The sequence below is a fragment of the Jaculus jaculus genome, chromosome 4 (genome assembly GCF_020740685.1).
Source record: "Jaculus jaculus isolate mJacJac1 chromosome 4, mJacJac1.mat.Y.cur, whole genome shotgun sequence".
Taxonomy (NCBI): Eukaryota; Metazoa; Chordata; class Mammalia; order Rodentia; family Dipodidae; genus Jaculus; species Jaculus jaculus.
Window position 1 is genome coordinate 32,624,702 of NC_059105.1, and position 23,392 is coordinate 32,648,093.

General features: G+C 41.8%; 1 pseudogene; it reads right to left on the minus strand.

Annotated features, from left to right (window-relative positions):
* The window catches only part of LOC101608484, a 137,410-nt pseudogene extending 117,950 nt beyond the window's left edge, over positions 1-19,460 (minus strand).
* Positions 19,461-23,392: the final 3,932 nt, after the last annotated feature.

The window sequence follows — 23,392 nt, forward strand, 5'->3', positions numbered from 1 at the left end:
CTGTGAGGGAAGCTTCCATAAATCCAATTGTTAAATAACGGATATGCTTGCTGGTTCATCACAATGCTGTGAAAGCTATCTGCTAGGATACACTGTCCTCATTCATGCCACGTGTGCAGAAGGCACACTGAGTAAAGACGTAAAGTGGTGTGAGAAACGAGGCTTGCCTTCATCTAAGAACATAGTTTGCAGGCCAAAGGGATGGCTTAGAGGTTAAGGCTCTTGCTTGTGAAGCCTAAGGACTCAAACTTGTTCCCCAGTATCCGTGTAAGCCAGATGCACATGGTAGTGCATATATCTGGAGTTTGTTTGCAGCGGCTACCGGTCCTAACATGTCCATTCTCTCTCTATCTGCCTCTTTCTTTCAAATAAATAAACAAATAAAATATTTAAAAATGAATATAGTTTGCAATCTAGTTGAGAAGTCAAGAAATTCCAAAGAAAAGTTAAGGTAAAACAGTATAATAGGCATTGTATCATTTATTTCTATAGAGAAAATTTAACACATAATTTAGTATCTTTTTGATGTCATATAGTGGGTTTTTTTTTTTTTTTTTGAGTCTACAGTCCAAGGGTGATTCAAGATCTCTTATACATTTTCAGTAACAAGATTATATCCAGGGCTACAATTATCTGTAGCCTTGGCTGGATTGGAGTTGGCTCACACAGATAAGTAGTGATTTTGTGCTATTTTAACTAATTAAATAGTAAATTCATTAACTTTTTGAGACAAGGTCTTACTTATGTAGCCCTGCATGACCTTGACCTCACTCTGTAGCTCAGGTTGGCCTCAAACTTATGATCCTTCTGCCTCAGCTTCCCAAGTGCTGAGATCAAAGATGTGTGCCACCAATGTTGGAGAATGAATATATAATGGCTATTGTCAGGTGAACTTCACAAGTCTTTCTGAGTAGCTAGTTGCATGACATTTACCTCCCTCTGGAGTGAAGAGAGCAAGATAGAAGCTGCAATGTCTTTTATGAGCCACACTTAGAAACAATGCATCATCTCTATGATGTAGTATGACACGGGCCAGTCCTATCAATGTGAGGGGACATGCACAGGTGTCCATATGACAAGTGAGTGGCTGGCCTCCACGAGGCACCGAGTGATTTGTTTTCAAGGTAGGAACCAGAAGCCACAACAGTAAGTAAAGCGGCCATGTGTTGGGTTAGTATATAAATTTCCCAGGCCCACTCTAAGAAATTACTATAAGCCAGGCAGTTTAAAACAAGGAAGTGTGTTCTTTCCCAGTTATATATCCCAAAAGTCTAAAATAAGGGTCTTTTGTGGTCCTACCTGAAGGCTCTAAGAGCCAGTCTTTCTCTCTCCTCTGGCTTCTGGTGTTTGCTGGATCTATTTGGTACGGCCTGGCTTGCACACCCATTAGTTAATGTTTGCATTCATCTTCACATGGCATTTTTCTGTCTGTGTGTCTGTGCATCTTCTTATAGGCACTAGCCATTGAGTTTAGGGCCTGTCCCAATCCTGTATCACCTCAAGTTTACTAGTTAACTTTACTTCTAAGTAAGGTGCCAAATATGGACTTCAATACTTCTTTTCAAGCTACAAAATGCTGAGGAAACAGAATCGGACATTCATGTATGGTTAAGATCTGGATGTACAAACAATTCTATTCTACCTGACTGAGGTATGACTGCAGAGGGAGGAAAAGAGGAAAGCAAGAAACTACGGCTTCTGCTAAGTGGGTGCATCTGATTGGAGTAGTGGTTGGACTTTCACAGAGAAGGTTCTTTATTGATTGGAGAAGGCCTTAAAAGCCATGCCACAAAGCTTGAACGCTACCTCTCAGATAATGGGTCCGTGAGTCACTCCCCTCTCTCTCCTCTTTATCTCTCTCTCCTACCTCCTTCCCCCCCATCTCTCTCCTTTTTCTAAAACCTCGGATTATAACTTAAAAACAGTAAAGTGCACACACTAACACTCATGTATACCTGTCTGGATTAAGCTATAGAACATTTCTTACATTCCTCAATATATCTCTGCCTAGTCAGTATCATTGTGCAGAAATTACCACAGGCCTCACATCTGTCATCGTAAAACAGCCCGTTCCTAAGGGCCAAACAAATGGGAATCCCACCGCCTATGCTCTTCCATGTCTGCTTCCTTTTGGTCGTGTTTCTGTATGTTCTCTAGGCAGCTGGGCAGAGTGATAGCTGGTTCCCGTAACTGTTGTCTAACAGCCCATTCACTGTACGGCTGCATCACAGTTTATCTGTTCTTTCAACGATTTATGGACCCACTTCAGAGTTTTCGGTAAGTGAAATGGATCAGTGAAAAGAGGAATGGTTCCTGACATGTGTTGCTGGATAGATGCATAGATAATCTCCAAGTAGACTGAGCTGGTAGAAGAAAGTTGATAAAACTTTCGGGAATACAGTGTCACATGGGGAAAGCTCTTGTTAAAACCTTGGATTTCTAGGTGCCAACCCCAGATATTCTGAAGCAGAAATCTGGAGTGTGGGAAATGTTCTTCTTCTTCTTTTTAAATTTGCTTTTGAGGTAGTATCTAGTTGTAGCTCAAGCTGACCTGGATTTCGTTATGTAGTCTCAGAGTGGCCTCAAACTCATGGTGATCTTCTTACCTCTGGCTCCCAAGTGCTGGGATTAAAGGTATGTGCCACCATGCCTGGCTTGGAAATGTTCATTTTTAATAAGATCCTTTGGTGATTTCCATGGAAATGATCCTTGACCACCCTTTGAGAAACTGAGAATGAACTAGATCTTAGAAGACAAGAGTTAGTTTTTTAAATACATTAATGTATGTTAATAATGGCTTTAACTGGAATTTTTGTCCTGGGGATAGGAAGAAGGGGAAAGATGAGAAAAACAGAAGGAAAACATGTTGCCTTGTTGATGATGCCAGAGGAGTGAGGGAGACAGATGACTCTAAGATGACTCTGAGGTGTCACTCCTGGGTGACTGAACAAAGATGATTTCATTTATAGAAACAGGAAAATCATGCAGAGTGGATGGGTTCAAGCTTGCTCTGTTGTTTGGGGAGATGATACAGATTTTATGACATATCTAGAAGGTAAGTGAGGAAGCTGGGCTGAGATTTGATCTTTCTCATCAGACTGCTGACATCTTACTGAATATAATGGAAGTCAAGGCCATAAACTGCAATCCTGAAGGTTATCCACCAAATTCTGAGCTTTCAGCTGTCAATCAAACCAACTTAGGAATGAGGCTAAACGCAACTTTCCTCCAATGTTTCCAGGCAGACCTCAAGGCCTCTTTCATATTGGCAATGGTTTGGAGGAATCCTATGGTTTAGCAGCTCAAAGAAAATGTGAAGTATAGTATAATGGTTAGTTTTCATTGTAAACATGACTGAATTTAGAGTCACCTAGGACACACACATGTGAGGCAGTTTCCAGAGAGGTTCAACCCAGTAGGGAGGACATACCCCGAGTATGGATGGCACTATCACGTGGGCTGTGGTCTGACTGAACCAGCATGATAATGGGAGAATGCCATTAGAGTAGTGATATGCCCCTCTCTCTGCTTTGTGATCCACCTGAAATGAGTGAGTCTCCATCACTGCATTGTGAGCTGCTTCTGCTGCAGCGTTTTCCCCACCATGGCAGGCTGTATCCACAAACCATGAGCCCAAATCAAGCCTTCCTTCCTCCGCCTGGTCTGATGTTTGGTCACAGCAGTGATGAAAGTGGCAGATAGATAGTCTGTCTGTTCTTTAATGACCTTGCTTTGTCTTGCAGTTCCTCCCCTGAATCACCAGTTGTGTGCATTCCTTCACTCGCCATGGTGAGAGCCTTCTTCCTTCGCCAGACTTGCCTTTTTGAGGACATGGGAGGCCAGTTCCATTAGTCTCTCTATACAGATCCAATTTCCCAAAGCTTTAATCATTTTTGTGCCTCTCATCTGGAAATATGTGATTACATGCTTGACTAAGAGAAGCATCATTTTCTCCACACTGGGTTGGCCTTGCTGGGAGTGCTGGAGGGGCTTGACCTACAGGTGCGGCTCATGTCACCCCAGATGTGCTCCTTAAAATGTGGATGTAATTGTCCTTTGGGTGAAATCAAATTTTACTTTCCCCTTGGTCTGATTTATAATCTCAGCAATGCTTTCTCTTTATGTCTCACTGGTCTTCTGTGAGCTTTAACTTTTGACACTTTAGTATGAAGTATGTTTTTCTTCCTGGGTTGTCAGTGAACCCAACTGCTCTTCCTCATGCCCCCAAACAATAAAAGCACATGACAAAGTTTGTCTTCATCATGTCTGAGCACTGGGCATCTCCTCAAAAATCTGGATTTATCTCACAGGAAATTCTTAGAGAATAATTTTTAATCAAGGAAAAGGGAAATATCAGAAGGTCAAAAAACCCTGAAAGAGCCTAGGAGCTAGCTGGAGGATATTAATTCCAAATGACAGGATTTGAAGAGCAAGCATTCTCCTCCCTTGACTCTAGAGATGTATGTGCCACACCCCACCACTGGTGGAGGACAGGACTCAGGGCTGTGGCTGACCTGAGAGGGCTTACCCATGTAGATGGGAAGGAAGGGCCTGGCAGGCAAGGTTGGCCTTCAAGACAGTCACTTAAACTTGCAAATACTCAGAGCAATAAGCAGCTTCATTCTGTCCCTCTGAGTATTTAATAACTGACAGGCTTTGCTGTGTGGAGAGGTTAAGTGATTAGCTAAAGACAATGTTGCATGGAAGCAAGAGTATTAGAAGAACTAAGCATATTAGCTCCAATGTGTTCTTCCCAGAGACCAGGGTTGTGATCCTAGAGAATGATGAGACAGCAGAGAGGCAAGAGAATCCTGAATTCTCTCACTATCACTGGCTTTCCTTACTTCTGCCTGAAAAGTTACATACACATTTATTTTGTTTTTCTTTTATGAGAGAGAGAGCAATATATATAGAGAGAACTGGCATGTCAGGGTCTCTAGCCACTACAGTCAACCTCCAGACATGTGCGCCACATTGTGCATTTGTATCACTTGGTGTGCATGCGTCACCTTGTGCATCTGGCTTACATGGGTTCTGGGTCCTTGAACCTGGGTCCTTAGGCTTCACAGGCAAGCACCTTACTTGCTAAGCCATCTCTCCAGCCCCTACATGCCCATTTCTTAAAATGACAAGATGCTTTTCAGAAAGTTATAAAGAGCCAGTGTGTTCAGTGGGGATTAATGCTTATCTCCCTCTGGTTCCATCCCAGACTCAGCACTGACCTTGCTCTCTCCATTTGTAAGATTCTCTGTCCTGCTGCCCAGGGTGACTCCAGACTCCAGCAAAGCAATGACTTGGGTGAGCTTTGCATTCTCCAAAGAGAACCATGCCAAGATACACTGTTTGGTACATTAAAAATATTTTTATTTATTTATTTGCAAGCAGAAAGAGGGGAATGGGCATGCCTGGGCCTCGAGCTACTGCAAATGAACTCCAGATACATGTGCCATTTTGTGTATATGGATTTACATGGGTACTGGGGAATTGAACCCTGGGTTGTTAGGCTTTGAAGCCAAACACCTTAACCACTTAGCCATCTCTCCAGCCTAGTACTTAAAAAAAAAATAAAACAAAAAAACAAAAACACAAATCAAAGGAAATTTTCCCTTTCTCAATTCTTTCAAATTACTTTTTCAGCATCCTCTCAAATCTGGGGCTGGTTGGAAGCAGATTGCAGAAGAATGTGTTTATTCCTTACCGTGTTGTTTTGTCAAAACCAACATGATCTCTTCTAGGAGTGAAGCTATCCACATTTTTTGGCAAATGACTATTCTCGCTAGAACCATGCACAAGCTCTTTGAAATCCTAATTTAGGTTGACTAGGTTATGTCCAAACTAAACGTGCTAATTTGGCCCACAGAGGCCACAAACATCCCCCTCTTTTTGACTCCAAAGTTTTGCTTACAACTGTCTGAAAAAAAAAAATGACTATTCTTCCTTGGAAGGCGAGCTTCCATCAGTGTGAGTCTCTGAAGGACAGGGAGGATGCTGTTTCCCCTTCAGAGGACACAAAGGAGACCCTGTAATATTTAGGTTCAGCTCTGCTTGGGAGGGAGCTGAATATCTTCTTAGATGCCTTTTTACTTTTATGTTTTAAGTAATTTTTCTGTTGAAGTATAATTTACATATAAAAAGTATGTATATCATATATGTATAGCTAGATCAGTTTTGTGAAGGTCGTGGAAGAGTCTTTCTTCATTTGTAGATGAGGACATGGACAGTACTGGGATCCCAGAAGCCCTCCCCACCCCCATCCCCATGCCTCCTATTTACTGCTTCCCTTCCCCAAAGGTTACCACTATCTTCACTTCCAACATCAGAGATTTCTCTCACTTTTTGTAAACTACACAGAAATGAAATGATGTACCATGAGCCTCATGTGCCTGGATTCTTGGTCTCAATATTGTGGTTGTGACATCCATCCACATGTATAGCAGTAATTCGTGTTCTGTCACTGCAGCGTAGGAGTCTGTTGTGTGTGAATAGCACAATTTACTTCCATGTGCATGGACATTTGGGTAGTTCTTGATTTCCAAATTAAAACTTTGCCTCTCCCCTGTGTATGCCTTGGTGTCACATTAATATACATGCCTACATGTGACTTCATTTGGGGCAGAGACCCAGCGGCCAGGAAACATCAACTTTAAGGCTCATGACTGGTTTCAGATACTCTGGTTTCCAAAATACTCATTGTCTCATGACTACACTTGAGCCTACCCAGTCAATTATGCCAAGTTTGAGTTTAGAAAAGATTGCTTCTGCAAAAGAAGATATAAATATGTTTCTCACAAAACTTACTTGGTATAGATGGGTGCTTTAATATATTGCAATTTCCAGGCGCAACCTATATATGCATATTTAGAGAAAAAACTTAAAGCAGGGGCTGGCGAGTTGGCACAGTGGATAACATTCTTTTTTTTTCTGTTTTTTTGTTTTGTTTTGTTTTTTGTTTTTGGATAACATTCTTGATACACAAGCTTAGGAACCAGAGTTTGGGTCCCCATAAATGCAAGTGGATGTGGCTGCCTGCCCATGATCCCAGCACTCTAGACAAGGCATCTCTGGGGCAAGGTGGCAGGCTAGAATAGCTCAGTGAGCTCTGGGTTCAGGAGAGAGAGACCTTGCCTCAGTAAATAAATTATAGAGGAAACAGCGGAGGAAGACATCTAACATCAACCTCTACCCTTCACGTGCACATGCATAATAGCATATACATGTGTGCCCACATACATACAAACACACACATGCATGTACACATCCTCTATACACATGTGCAAAAAAACTTAAATCCCATAAGAAACCAATTTAGATTTTTCATGTAGAATTTGAGTATAGGTATCTCGCTGAAATATATTCTCTTCAATAGACATCATTTTTTAGACTAAGAATTTATTTACAAAAGGGAAACTGTGTTTTTAGAACAAAGGTGACTGGATATAATGTATGCAAGTTTTGTTATGTTTATCTACCATGAGATTTTTGCCTTTCATATTTTTAGCTGCTTAAGGATGAAAAATGGCACTTGTCTTCTTAGTTACATATATATACTTTACAACATTAAAGTTGATTAATAACTGGCCTTCCCTGACCCAGTTTAACTTCTAAAAAGTCTTCCGTAATGGTAGCCAGCGCCATATAAACAACTGTGACAAATTACTGCATACCAATGGAGGATGAATTATAACTCTTTCCAGGATAAAAGGAAGCAAGAAACTAAACTGAAAACTTTTTTTTTTTTTTTTGCACAATTACAAGTACTTTTTAATGCCTTCAAAATCTGTGAACAAATATTTGGAGCCAAATTGTTTTTGTTTTGTGTTTGAATGTTGTTTACACAAGTCACCAACAAACTACTAATGCAATAATTAATTTACCAATCAGCTCTAGGTGGGAAAATGGCTTGAAATTGTAAAAAGGCCTTGTAAAGAATGATTTAATTTATGTATTTAACATTGGGTATTGGCCCTTTTAAGCTGAAATTTATAGAGAACTCTCCCATGTCACCGCCACATAGCATGGTAGCTTAGTGAGGAGAGGACCTTGTCAGGGGAGGGGAAGATGTAGGGAACCATCTTGAGTTCTCACTGCTTTCTTTAAGCAGCCCATTTATACTCTTTCACCCACTAGTCCTCTCCCACTATAGCAGTTACTCAATGCTGGGACACAACACCCGTCCAGAAGCAGCTGACAGAAGGAGAAGTGTTATGTCAGCAACAGTATCTAGAGGAAGCTCCGTTGTGGTAGGAAATCATGGCAGAGCAGACAGAGAGATGGACATCACACCCTCACAGCAGCAGGAAGGAAGTAGCCTCAGTACTTGGCTGGAGCTGGGCAATCACACCCCAAAGCTCACTCCACTCCACAGTGAAACATCTCTTCCAGCAAAGATAACTTCCCAAAGACTCCACAACTTTTCCTAAGCCTATGAGGGACATTTTATTCACACCACCACACCCACCAGTTAGAGAAAGTGAAAGTATGGCCCAAAGAGGAAAGACATTTGTAACACAGCTTCTTTCTACCTGGGCCCAGATGGAATCTGGTTAAAGGATGCTTCGAAGTGTGTTTTAAAAATATTTTTTATTTATTTATTTGACAGAGAAACAGTGGGAGAGAGAGAGACAAAGAGAGAGAGGGAGAGAGAATGGGCACATCAGGGCCTCCAACCACTGCAAACAAACTCCAGATGCATGTGCCCCCTTTTGTATCTGGCTAACATGGGTCCTGGGGAATTGAACCTGGGTCCTTTGGCTTTGCAGGCAAATGCCTTAATCGCTATTCCATCCCTCCAGCCCCCGAGTGTGTATTTTTATTGGTGTCAAGGACCAATTTTTATGGTTCTAGAAATTCAGACAGAAAAGAGCTAGTGATTTCTGGGGTCTTTTTTTGGGGGGGGGCATAGTCCTGAGGTTCTTATGTGTCTGAACACTCCTTGGTCAAGTCACTGAATCAGGATCTGAATCTGGACATAGGGATGACCACCCCTCTTTGCTACCTTGGAAAATACAAACAGCTCTTTATGAGAGGACAATATTGTAATCGTTATGATAACTGCATGAGAATCAGATTCCCTTCCAGTGTGAATTATGCTAACCCTTCTGCTTCCTCACTGTAGGTCCTTTATTTAGTTACAGAGTTCAGGTGTTACTTGCATGATGTCTATTTTACCTATTGTGGAATGGAAACTCCTTTGGGGTAAGGATTGTGGTTTTCTGTGGATTATTCAGAGTTAGTAACAAATCACTGTGGAAAAACTTCATGAATTCAAAAAACAACCAAGGGCTGGAGAGATGGCTCAGTGGCTTAGGTGCTTGCCTACAAAGCCTAACAACCTGAGTTTTATTCTGCAGTATCCATGTGCACAAAGTGGCACATGCATCTGGAGTTCATTTGCAGCAGCTAGAGACCCTAGTGTGCCCATTCTCTCTGTAGCCAGGCAAGGTGGCACACACCTTCAATCCCAGCACTCAGGAGGCTGAGGTAGGAGGATCATTGTGAGTTTAAGGCCAGCCCGAGACTACATAGGGAATTCAATGTCAGCCTGAGCTTGAGTAAGACCCTACCTTGAAAAATAAATAAACAAACAAAAAGAATTTAAAAAATCATGTTTAGTGAGCTATGTTCCAATTACGGACTCAGTTTTCTAAATTTTCTTTTTCTTATGTAGAATCAACAATGACCCAAAAGAGAATCGTAATGGTTTTGCTCCTCTGAAGTACAGTAGAAATTTTGCCTGGACTCCAGCTTAAGGCTGTTGTTGGGTGAAAATTCAAAGTCTAGTAGCTGGTCTGTTTACTCCCATTTAGGTTATTTCCTCGGACCTCACAAGGTGTCTGTGGGGGTGCAGGCTGACAGGTGTTGTGGGACACATCACGGTGTTTGGCCATCAGATTCCCTCATGATCCATGCAGTTTTAGACTTTCTTGGACCGCTTGTTCAGCAGTGCTTTGAATATTGACACAGGGCTCAAAGCATCCACCTGCACACAACCAGAAGCTGACGTTCTACTGGAGTACTAGTGACTGGCCCCAGACCGTGACGGTGGTTGGCTGATCAACCTCCACCCCAGCAGGGACAGGGGTCTCCTGTGGCTTCCAGGCTACGTCAGGGCATCTTCCCAGGGCAGCAGCGTGGACAAATACTTCACTACTCCTTTTGAAAATGAGCCCATAATGTCACCCATCCCGAGGGGTTGTTTAGAACATCCAGTGAGGTGGTGCAGTGCAAGGACCACAGGGCACGGCGGAGGTGAGCCTTCCGAATTGTTCATGCCTGTCTCCTGTCTTCCCCTGTGATGAGAACGGAACTTCACAGTTTTCATGTCTATCAGGAAGTGTCAGCCTCTTTCCTGAACCCACAGAAGCCAGATCTCTTTGGGGAGCTCCAGGAGAAGGATAAGCACCCTCCCCTAAGTTTGTAGGCTTCCTATCCTTGTTTTATTGCTGCTGATCTAAGCCAGTCCTCATTTTTTTTTTTCAAGGTAGTGTTTTACTCTAGCCCAGGCTGACCTGGAATTCACTATGTAGTCTCAGGGTAGCCGTGAACTCACGGCGATCCTCCTACCTCTGACTCCCGAGTTCTGGGATTAAAGATGTGCGCCACCACGCCTGGCTCAGTCCCTCATCTTCACCAGCCAATTCACCTCTTAAAGTCTCCAGCCCAGGCTGGGAGGTGAGACACGTAGTTACAGTGCTTGCTGTGTAAGCATGTGGGCCTCAGTTTGGATCCCCAGCGCCCAGATCAAGTGGATTCAGTAGTAGGCAACTGTAGTCTCAGTGCTGCTATGATGACATGGGAGGCAGAGACAGAAGGATCCCCAGAAGCTTGTGGGTCATATCACCTGGCATATACAGCAAGGAGCAACAAGAAAGCTTGCTTCAAATGAGGTAAAAGCAAGGAATGCTGCTCAAGGTTTTCCTCTGTTGTCCACACATGTGCCATGACATGTATACCCATACTCACATAAACACACACACACACACACACACACACACACACACACACACACACGTTATCTAACTAAAACATGTAGCCCCTTATTTATAAGGATGATATGGTGAATAGTTTAGGAATAAATAATACCAAGTGTAATCATAATGGCAGTGACTATTGGCTGGCCTGGAGTGCTAGTGACTAGCCCCCCCTCTATACACTTAATAATGGAGAGAGAAGAAAAAAATGCAAACCTTTTTCTCATCTTTCCTGCGGTAGGGGCCGCTGCCTGGGGACCCTTTCCAAGTTGAAAGGAGCAATGTTACTGGATTTGGGTGAGACACTCTGTCAGTAACATGCTCCCAAATTCATAGATGTTGGAGGGAGTTGACAGCTGAGATTTTAAAGGGACTTGATATGGTAGTTAATTTTATTTATCTTGCTTTCTTTGCCAAGATCAGCTCCCTCTGTGCCCTGTGCCATTAAGTCCCAGGAGGTCCATAGGCAGCAATTTACAAATCTATTCCTTTCTACCACCATGGGCTCATTGTTAAGAGAAAATAGAGAATCTAGAAGCCATATAAACCAAAGAGCTCTTTAACGCTTCATCAAAAGCTGTCCTATATGAGTATTTATTTATATTTAGCCCTGAGTGAAAGGCCCCAGGAGGCTGCAGCCTGGGCAGATTTGGTTCAATATTTCTGCAAGGGAATTTGCAGAAGCTTACCAATGAAGAAATCTTCCAAGATGGAGTTAAAAAAAAAAAAAAAACTTGAGTCTGATTGACCTTGAGACAAAGACAAGCTAGAAACCATTTGACAGTCAATAATAGAGGCAAGCCACATGTACACGTGTGTGTGTGTGTGTGTGTGTGTGTGTGTGCACGTGCTCATGCTTAAACTGGGCCAGGGATGGAGAGAAAGAAGCAACAAGCTCACGCAGTCTCCATGGTTGCATCAGACTGAAAGGAGGAATTGATATTTCATTATAAGGGCGGATGTTAAAAATTAACATTCTAAATATTTCTGGCAATCTGGTTTAAATAAACTAATAACAGATGAATATGGAAATGAAATTGTGAGAGATTAACAGTTGTACAGTGGATCTCCTGCTGAACAGCATTTATGAATAATGCATCACTATCTATCATCTTTAAATCCACCCAGGATTAACAGCTCTACAGATTATTTAAGCATGTACGATTGGAGGGATAAAAATCAATACATACATGTTCTGGTTATAAGTGATCATCCATTCATCAAAAATTAAACATCTAGTCAAATTTGGTTAATTTCTCTGGGGGTGTCACATTCTCTAATTGCGCTGGCAGTTTGGAAAGATATCTTCATAATCTGTGTCAGTGTTAAAAATACAAAAAGACAAAGGAAAAAATGGATTCTAGATTCCAGCAGAAAACATCCAAGTGCCAACCTCAGGGAACAGGGCTTGCTCTTGCCCTTGGCTCCGTGGCTGCATCTCCTGGCACTGCGAATCGGACAGTGATTGGTTTCCTTGGAGGAAAAGTTCGGCTGAGTCAGAGGTGGCTCTGGGGGTGCACCCAGGCAGCTGGCTGGGGCCGGGCTGCGAGGCGCCAAGGACACCGTTGCCTCTGTTCCTGCGGTCCCCACAGGGAAGGCAGCAGACCCGGGTGAGGTGACACACTGGATATGTCCCCAGAACCAGCTCTACTCCTCTCCTCCTCTGCGACATGGATGCTGGGTAGAAAGCCATGTGAATTTAGATTAATCGTAGCTATGGGGGTCCACATACCCACCATCCCTGCCTTGTGGCAACCATTTTCCTTCTCAAAGTCACACCGAGCCCTGACTTCAGACAGTTGCTATGGCCCCTTCCATCCTCCTTTCCTTCCTTTCTTCTCAGTAATAATGAGCTTTGGACACAGACTCTCTAACCAGTCCATTTGCAGCCCAGGCGCACACAGCTTACAAGTGTGTTGATCGTCCCTCAGGAGCCCATGGAGCCCCCAGCTGCTCTGTGCCCTTGAGCAGAAAGGGCTGAGCAAATCCAGTGCTTCCACACCGTGTAGTGCCACAATAGCTAATTCCAGGCTGCAGAATATTGTCATAATATTGGATTCTGGGGTTTCAGTTCAAGTCATTCTTTTAGTCACCTGCTGCACACATTGCCTGCCCAGGTCGCAGTTTTTGTTAGACCTATAGCTGCTTTCAAAGGGGTTAGAGGCTGGTGTCTGAGAGATATGTTTTTTGCATCGATTAAAATTTCTTAAAGGACATGCTGCAATTGAATGACAGGCTATTTTTAAATTATTTACAAGCTCGACATTTTACTCAGAGCAAATTGTCAACTAAATCTAGTTATCATTTTAGCTGCTGGACCCATTCCCCACCCCCTCCCCGAGCCAACCACCAGGAAGATTATCTCCTCAATTTATTGCTTTAGCAATTCAGGAGACATCTTCTTGGCATCCCTCTCTCAGTACTAAATGGCGATAGAAAGGCTTTGATGAGTTTTGGGAGCATTTGTTTCCAGAATTTCCCCAAACACAATTTTTCAATTGTATGATGGAGAAAGGCCATGATATGAGGGAATTTTCCTGGATCTAATTTCCACCATAATCATTCTGCTATGGAAAAAAAAAAATCAAACATTATCTTTTCACTAACCTTTTCCTTTTGCTGTTACTAATGTCACATGGCACTGTTTCCTTTGGTAACACTCTTTCTTCCATACTGCTGCTACATATTCACTAATATTAGTTCCAACCTCTTTTTCTTAGTTCTCTGCAGCTCAATTCCCTCTGCGTGGGACAATCTTCCTACTGATCTTTGATATGCCCTTTCTCTTTCTCTCCTCCTCCTCTTCTTCCTCCCCTTACTCCCCCTCCTTTTCCTCCTCTTCCTTGTCCTCCTTCTCCTCCTCCTCCTGCTCCTCCTCCTCCTGCTCCTCCTCCTCCTGCTCCTCCTCCTCCTCCTCCTCCTCCTCCTCCTCCTCCTCCTCTTCTTCTTCTTCTCTCTCTCTCTCTCTCTCTCTCTCTCTCTCTCTCTCTCTCTCTCTCTCTCTCTCTCTCTCTCTCTCTCTCTCTCTCTCTCTTTCTCCTCCATTCTTCCCCTTAGCACTGGGCGCCAACTAACTCTTCATGCTTGGCAAGCAAGCACTTCTACCTAGCTACTTCTCTCAGTCCAGCTCTGTTCTGTTTGTCATCCAGACCTTAGTCCAAGTATCCACTCCCCTAGGGGTCTTCCTAGACCATCTTGTCTAATGTGCTTACTTCTCCTTATACCCTTCCAGTAACTGACTTCCTTGTTCCCCTCCTGGTTATTACCTCCATGAGTGTGGGTTGTTTCTCCGGATAGAAGGTAAGCTCCATGAAATCCAGGACCTCCTTGATTGCTGTATTTTTTGTGCCTAGAATATAGGAGACATTCAATAGTTGCTACATAAAGGAACAAATACGCCCATGACCATAGGATGTCAGGATGCCTGGCTTTATAGCTTCATCTCGGTCTGTTCTTTTGGCTTTCTGTGTGATCCTGGGCCAACCCCTTTTCCTTTGGCTCCAAAGATTTTTCTACAAGCTCATAAAATTCTAGATTTCGGGATCAAAAGATATCTATAACATTTGGTTATTCTGAGATGAAGAAATGTCAGTGCAAAAAGGTCTAATCATTCAGTAAGAGGAAAACACAGGGTTTCATTTCAGAGCTCTTATTTCTTTAGAGTGATTTAGAATGATGGTTCTTAGTTGGGGCAACTTAGCACATTTTGTTTTTTAGATGTCATAATTTGGAGGGATGGAGTGATGTGTATAGATGGCACCTCGTGTACTGAGGCCAGGGATTCACCTAAACATCTTCCAATACAAGGGGCAATCCCCTCAACAAAGAGCTACCTAGCCCAGTGGAAATAATACCAAAGTTGCTGGTTGATGATGAATGAGACAAAGCCCACAAGAAGTTAAGTTTTTCAGAATCTTCAAAATTATCAACTTTTCCTTACAACAAAAATTTTAATCTTGAAAAGTAGCTGTACTACTTTTTATTATAGAGGTAATATGTGTATATTATAAACAGAAATATGTAAAAAAGAGAAAACTCCATAATCCTACTAGGTGAAGACAGACTTATTGCTATGTATTTCTCAAGACATTTTTGTACGTATGCATATGCAGAGATTCCTGCTTTCATCAAATATGGAATGTTACATTTAAAATGTTCCCATCTTATTGTATGCTTTGTTCATATAATATTTTATAAATAAGGAGTACATTGTTATTCTAATGGCTTCATAATATTTTGCTTTATGAATGATCCAAATGTGCCTTGTCAATCTACCATCGATGAGCATTTACATTGTGTCTGACATGTTAATGTTATATTTTTTTTATAAAAAGAAACCTCTTTCAGTGTCTATCCTGGTTCGTTCATTCTTGTTCATTGCAATTATTTCCTTAAAATAAATTACTAAAGCGGAATTGCTGGTGCAGAGGAAATGTGATGCATGTTGTCAGTTCACCTGCCTAAAGGTTTGCCCAATTGCTGATAGGAAGCAAGGAATTAGACATCTCTGTCACCAAAGTTACAGACAAGAGATGTAACTTAGCAGGCAACACATTGAGTCAGGCATGACTTTTCCCTTTTGTGTACAAGTATCAGAACAAATCCACACCAAACTCCTACATCCATTTAAACTCAATTCAAGAAATTATTGAAGAGGAGCAAAGGGAACATAGTCTACTGTGTACCATCCACTTCATACTCAAACTTCTCTTGATAAACCAAACATTTTGTTGCCTTCTTGTTTGTAAAAATAAAATAAAATAAAAATGACTAAACATTAGGCATTGTTACCAAAGATCACATGCCTTCTATACCTAACGGACAAGAATCTGAATGTAATCCTTGCCTTTTATATGTTTAAAATACTCTCTCTCTCGCTCTCTCTCTCTCTCGCTCTCTCTCTCTCTCTCACACACACACACAATGTAAAGTACAATGTGAACAATGTTTAAATTCTGATCTAAAGATTTTTTAAAAATTAATTTTTATTTATTTATGAGAGGAGGAGAAAAAGAAAGAGGTGTGTGTGTGGGGGGTGGGGGGGAGAGAATATGGGCATTCCGGGGCCTCTAGCCACTGCAAACAAACTCCAGATGCATGTGCCATCATGTGCATCTGGCTTATATGGGTTATGGGAAATTGAACCTGGGTCCTTAGGCCTTGCAGGCAAACACCTTAACTGTTAAGCCATCTCTCCATCCCTGATGTTAAGATTTTGAATCTATAAAGAAAGAGTCAGCTGGGTTCAGGATACTATACTAACAAACCAGAAAGTGAGGTTAATGTATATTTTACATTCAATAACTTCAATAACTGTGATTGAAACAATGCAGCAGCATCTGTTCTCCCTATAGTAATAACTGAAAAACTTTAAATGGCCAATTGAGCTTTAAAGTTCACACATTCCTTACTCAAAGGACTCCACAATATTTACCCATCATCAACATACAAAATATATTGATCAAGTCAAACCTATGCAATGAATATGAGTTCTTTTAGAAATCTGAGCTACCAAGAATATTGGAGTTCTTTCTTCTGGTTAATGATGAATGAGACAAAGCTGACAGAAAGTTAAATTTTTTTGAATTTTCAAAATTATCAGCTTTTTCTTACAACAAACTTCTTAATCTTAAAATGTAGCTATACTACTTTTGATTGTGGAAATACTATGTGTATATTATAAGCAGAAATATGTAAAAAAAGAAAGAAAACTCCATAATCCCAGTACTTGAAGATAGACTTATTGCTATGCATTTTTCAAGACATTTCTGTGTACGCACATGTATCGAGATTCCTGTTTTCATCAAATATGGAATGTTATATTTAAAATGTTTCTGTCATATAATATTGTTTGTTCACATGTTATTTTATTAATGTAAGACTATAAACATGAAGCCCATTATCATTTCTAATGGTTTCATAATATTTTGTTTCATGTGCCTTGTCAGTCTCCTATTGATGAGTTCTCTTGTCTGAACATTTTTTTCAGGTTCTTTTATATCTCTTATCAAAATTCTTAAATTTCCCTGAGATGACGATAAGATGTGTTGTGGTTTTCAAAAGGAGCCAAAATGGGTGACTGCATAGGCAGGGGATCTAATGCACAGAGTGAAATTTGTAAGCTGGGGGGAGACCCATTTGGAAGGATCCACTCTCTTATTGGCTTTTGTGGCTTGAAACTCTCTGCTTTGTCCCGTGACTCAGGAATGTACTTCTTGGTAATTCATTAAGAAAAGACTCAAAGTACGAGTGTTGTGCTCACTGTTGTACCCTCTCACACAATGAGCACTTAGAAGCGGACTATGTGAGCTTGGATACATATGTTATAAAGTAATATCCATTGATTAAAATATTCTTTCTGAACATGAGTCTTTTGTTAGATGTATGCATTGTGGCCTGCCTTTTAGTTCTTTAAATGGTACCATTTGAGGAAAAGAAATTTTAGAATTCAGTAATGTGTTGCTTAGTGATGTCAATAGGCTCTTGGAAAAGAGTGATTCTGTTAAGTGAATTTTCCCCTTGTTCCCATCCAGAAACTCCTTGGCTTCAAGAATGCAGGCTGAAATCAACCCAGATGTCCATCATTAGAAGAATGGATAACACAGATGTGGTATATCTACACAATGGAATTCTATACAGCAGTAAGAAAAAACGACATAAAGAAATTTGAGGAAAAATGGTTGAACCTGGAACAGATCATTCTCAGCGAACTTACCCAATCACAGAGAAAAAATCGACACATAGTCTCACTCATCTGCAACACCTAACCTGAATTTGCCCAAGATGCCTTACATACCCAGCAAGTACCTCATGGACTAGACAATAAGATGGATGGGAGGGCGGGGAGGGAATCAAAGGGTGGAAAACAGTAATCCGGACCCCAACGGCAATGGTACCATAAAATTCTACTTCCTAAAAGACAGACCAAATGACTGAACCTTCACTAGTCCCTTACAGGAAACACCTGAACCACAAGACACTGGAGAGGGTAGGATCAAGACTGACCTAAATCTCCTACATCTTCCCTCCCTCCCTCTCCCCCTCTCCCCTCTATCTCTCTTCTCTCTAACTCTTGTATATTAGTTATCTTTTTCCTCAATTTCTTAGTGGACACTGACCTGTAACCCCCACTTCCAGCTTGGGCCTACAATCCACAATGAGCTTTTGATCAAAGAAACCTACAAGGTTTCCCAAAACAATGACAGACTTCTGTCAGAGTAATTGATGACCCACCAAAGGCCAGTGGTAAGACCCTATTGCTGAAGACTCCATACGCAGCTGACACGTAAAATGGAATGACATGGCTGGAAGCCAGGAGAGAGTCAGTCCCCAGACAGTCAGCGTGTCTAGTGCCAGAAGGCGCTACATAGGCGACTGGGGGAAGTGACCAAGATCTGTCCAAGCAACACATTGTTTAACCTAAGTAGCAACAATTAACCGGATGTGATACCCACACAAGTGCAATAGTGGTACACAGCCATGGTGAGGAATCAATTGCTCTTGATTTGGCTAACTGATCCACTCAGTGGTACTAGACCCTTAGCTGGAGCTGGGAAACAAGTCAGAACCATACCCAAACACAAGCCCACTCTACAATATCAAGCTACCATCAATCACGGGGTATAAGAGGGCCTACACCTATCAAACTGTCTATCAAAAAAGTAAGTGTTATCTCAATTTTCTTGGTGCTAACTCACTCTCCGTTGGAGAATCTGCTTCTCTTTTCCAGATAGATGCAGATCCTAAGAAGGGAGCTGCCCCAACATACCTCAGAAGGGGCCCAACTGAAACTAAGGACAACTGGCGAAATAAGCAAGGATGATGTTTTCCTGTGAAATGGATACCAGCACAAAGGGGAAGGAGATCAATTCAGAGAAAAATCAACTCCTACCAAATCAGAGAGCCAGAGCCTCAGAGGCCCCCAACACCTCAGCACTGAAGCAGACCAAAAATGAACCCAACATGGCTCAGGGAAATCTTGCGGAAGAGGGGGCGGAAAGAATGTCAGAGTTACATGTTGGGTCATGATTTTCAGAGACATTTATCATACTAATAACTGGGGGCTAACTCCACAATGCACGACCCATTTTCAATAATAAGGAGGGTCTAATGGGAGGGGGTAGATCACAGATGAGCCTAAATAATGGTACCTAACTGCCTGTATTTACTGAAAAGAAAACTAATAAATTAAATTTAAAAAAAAAAAAAAAAAAAAAGAATGCAGGCTGAGAACTCGGGAGGCAGAGGTAGGAGGATCACATGAGTTCAAGGCCACCCTGAGAGTACATAGTGAATTCCAGGTAAGCCTGAGGTAGCATGAGACCCTACCTCAAAAAACTAGAAAAAAGAAAAAAAAAAAAAAAGAATGTAGGCTGAGCCACACAGAGAGGAACTTCCCTCTACCCAGAAACCTTTAAGAAGAAGCATCTCATCTTGTTCTTTGGAGCTGAAGATTCTCTCTGACTTTGGAACACCACCGTACTCCTTCATGGCGTAGTAACCCCTCCCCCAACAAGCTCTCCCCTGGAAAGAAATCAACTTCAGCATCTCTTAGTGAACCAGTCTTCACAATCTTTCTTTTAATAATCTCACAACATTAACTAAGATATTATCCTTTATTTAAAAATCCCTTAATATCTTATTTTTCAAATTGAGAGCTATAGTCTGTCTAGCACCTAGGATATATCTTTGAGTGTGATTTGAAGTAGAGGGTTAAATGTGTTTTTTATATGAATATCCTTTGTGACTCTGAATGATTACACAAGTAAAGTAAGCATACAACTGTGGAATTTTTATTATTTCTATTGATTTATTTCTTTATCCTTATGCCAATACCACATTGTTTCAATTGATTGAATCTTTATGATAAGCCAAAGAATTGAATACATCTTCCAACAAGAGGATAAAAGTGCTTAGCAGTAATAATCAGTGAAATAGTCATTAAAACTGTAATGACAATGATGCCTCTACTTACCTACAGTACTGCTAAATGAAAACACAAGAGTTATTGGTGAGGATGAGCTCTCATACACTCCTGAATGTAATCATTCTGGAGGGGCTTAGCTATGAATGTAAGTATGCATAGCAGTTGTATTCACAATGGTACACCTACCGTGAACTGGCCACCAGTACTACAATGGCTAAGTACGTTGTGTCATATTCAGTCAATGGAAATGAAAGAAAAACTTCCTACATGCAAAACACGGGTGAAAATATCAGAGATAAATTTGAAGTATAAAAAGTAGACACATAGCCGGGCGTGGTGGTGCATGCCTTTAATCCTAGCACTAGGGAGGCAGAGGTAGGAGGATCGCCGTGAGTTTGAGGCCACCCTGAGACTCCATAATGAATTCCAGGTTAGCCTGGGGTAGACTGAGACCCTACTTAGAAAAAAAGAAAAGCAGACACAAAAGCTCACACATGATCTAATTCCATTTACAGAGAACAAGCAAACAACTAACACAAACATATGATGACAGACGTTAGGTTCATGATTAGGGACTCAGATCATGCAGAGAAATAAGGCAGAATTCTTTGGTACTAATAATGCTGATTTTGATGTTGGTAACTGGTGGAATGTTTGAGAAAATTCTTTTGGCTATACACTTAGGATTTGTGTCCTTAATGTATATTATGCTTCAATAAATATTTATTTTAAAAAGAATCAGATTGTTATATGTTATTCATGATGTATAAAGCCAAAAAATACTTACATAGTACCCAAAAATAATACCACATGCTTGCATGAACCCATACGTGAATGTGTAGATCTCTCTGCCTTATCTTTGAAGAAGTTGCTAGGTATTGGTTTCTTGGGCTGCATTATCACAGTTCTGCTGGCACCAGATTGGAAATCAGATCAATGGGTCTAACCAAGTTTCCTAAATAAGGAGCCCTTAATAGAATGAGTGACCAGAGCTCTGTTTTCCTGGCACTAAGGGGAAGATGACCAGGAGTGAAAGGGTCTCAGCACCAGTTAACCATGAATAATCCTAACCATTATGTGAAGTATTTTAATACTACCAATTTTAAAAATAAATGATCCAATACAATCATTCACAAGGATGCCTACTAAGAGAACCAAACACATTCTTAAAAATGAAACACAATATACATTAAGGACACAAATCCTTCTAAGAATAACCAAATAAAACCCAACTCATATTGATATTCATCCTACTTTGGAGCTTTAAGTAAATACAAGGCCAATATATGTGTTTGAGAACTGCTTCTGTTATTTCCATTGTTGATAAGATATAGGAATCAAATCACAGAAGGTAGGATCAGTTATTCAAAACATCTGCCTCAGCTTCAGGCAGAGAGAAAGAAATGTAAGTAATAGGACTCCCTCCACTCCTTCGGTCCTTAGCCTCCCAAGTACCAGGATTGTTATAGGATGGGAGTTTGAATAACGACAAACCCAGGGACCCTACTGACATCTCCTGTGGAATTTGCCTTTCCGAAGCCTCAGTAAGGCCACTGTGGATCTACAACAGTTAAATGGCCTCAATCATTAGCTTTTGGAGAATTTGGACACTGAATCCTAGGATGTTTGGCAGCAGAGAAGAAATGAATCCAGGAACATTAAGAAACTCTTGACTGCTGGAGTGAAAGGAGGTCAAAGGGAACTTTAGCATGTGTATAATTTGATTTGTTTGGCTTTTGGAACACAAATAATTAGAAATAAATCCATTAGTGTAAAGGTGAAAATTGTTCTCTGTCCTTGGCCCAGAAAGGCCCTGTTTTAGATGTTTTCCCTGTATCTGAGATAGGGCAGCAATCTTATGAAACTTATGGAATCAGAGAACAGCCAAGACTCAAAGGGTCTCTGTCCTTAAGAGTGGTTCTTCAGTGGTTCTCAACAACACCCCTATGAGTCACCAGAAGAAGTCTTACAGTGCTGACACAGAACCAATGGGGTGAAGCTTATACTGAGACACTTGTAGTTTTCAAATGCCTGCAGTGGGTTCTGATGCAGGTGTGGTTTGAGAACCATTGATCTATTCTGTCCACTGATTTGCATGTCTCCGTGAGCCCATGGCCTTCCATGGAAGCTTCAGTGAGAGTACTTTATCCTACTGTGTGGCTTCACTGAAGGTCCTGTTTGCAGAAATAGTTTCTCTTCTAAAGGCCATGGGCCCAGTCCGGTGACCTTCAAGGAGATGACTTTTCTCTACCTGGTTGCATTCGTCAGAATGATCATTTGTCAGTAAACTCATGAAAAGGCCAAACTATGAAATCATTATTCCCATTTCTCTTTCCAAATGCCCTCTTACATGCTGCGTCACCATGCCCCCTCGCTCTTCTCACAGACCCACTTCCCCTTTTCTTTCTCTACTGAATTGTGATACATCCAAATGCTAAACTGGAGTCTCTAAGGAGCACTCTCCTCAGATCAGTGTCTGAGAGGGGAAAGAAAGGAAAGCAGCACTGGGTGGGAGCAGCTCCCGAACCACGATCCTAGCCACCCACAGCCCTGCACAGCCCAGCTGGACGTGCTGCCAGAACCTCCCATCTCCGCTCAGGGGGCCTCTACCTCGCTCCAAGGTCATGCACTGGCTTGTGATGACCATGACCTCAGGTGGGGATATTCTTGCAGCCGGAGGTGACACAGAGGTAGCTGGTGGCTGGAGGAGCTCTACTGCTTGCATTCCCCAAGTCCTTTCTTGGAGGGGAGGCTGGGCTGAGTCACTCTGAGGAAAGAGGCCACGGGTAATGTCTAGGGACTGAAAGTCCACGTTTCAAGGGAGGAAAGGGTTTATGGAGCAGCATAAGGATGCCAAACTAGGCTCATGACAGGGCTCTAACAGGAGCAGAAAAGGGAGACATGAGAAGAAACAAAATACCTCTTGTTTTTGTTCATTTTATAAGAAAATACTTGAGGCTGGGGAGTTTATATAGAAACTAGGTGCATTTACTTGATCGAACACAGACAGCATGGTGCTACCATTTGGTGAGGGCCTCTTTGGCTGTGTCACAATTTAGTCCAGAAAAAAAGAGGAAGTGGGTCTATGACAAGACAGAGGGGACATGGTGAGGCAGCAAGCATTAGAACAAGGAGAGGCCAGGATTGGTCTTTGATATCAACCCACTGTTGCAGGAACCCTACCGAGACCCTGTCCACTCTACAAGACCAACAGTAATCCCTTAGTATGGCAATCATAACCCAGTCACTTTCCATGTGGCCCCACACCCTAAAGGTTCCGCCACATCCCAGTGATGTTGAACTGTGGGCCAAGTTTCCAACACACAGGCTTTTGGGAGAAAAACCGAGCACTTCTACTATAGCAAATCTCTACCAGTTGGCTTCCTTTGCAGACCATTCTATGGAGGTTCCAAATGGAATTTCAGGCCTGGGGTGGGATAAGATGTCTTTGCAAGGGCCCTGCTTGTTCTGACCTGTGTCTACTATCCCTGTCTCC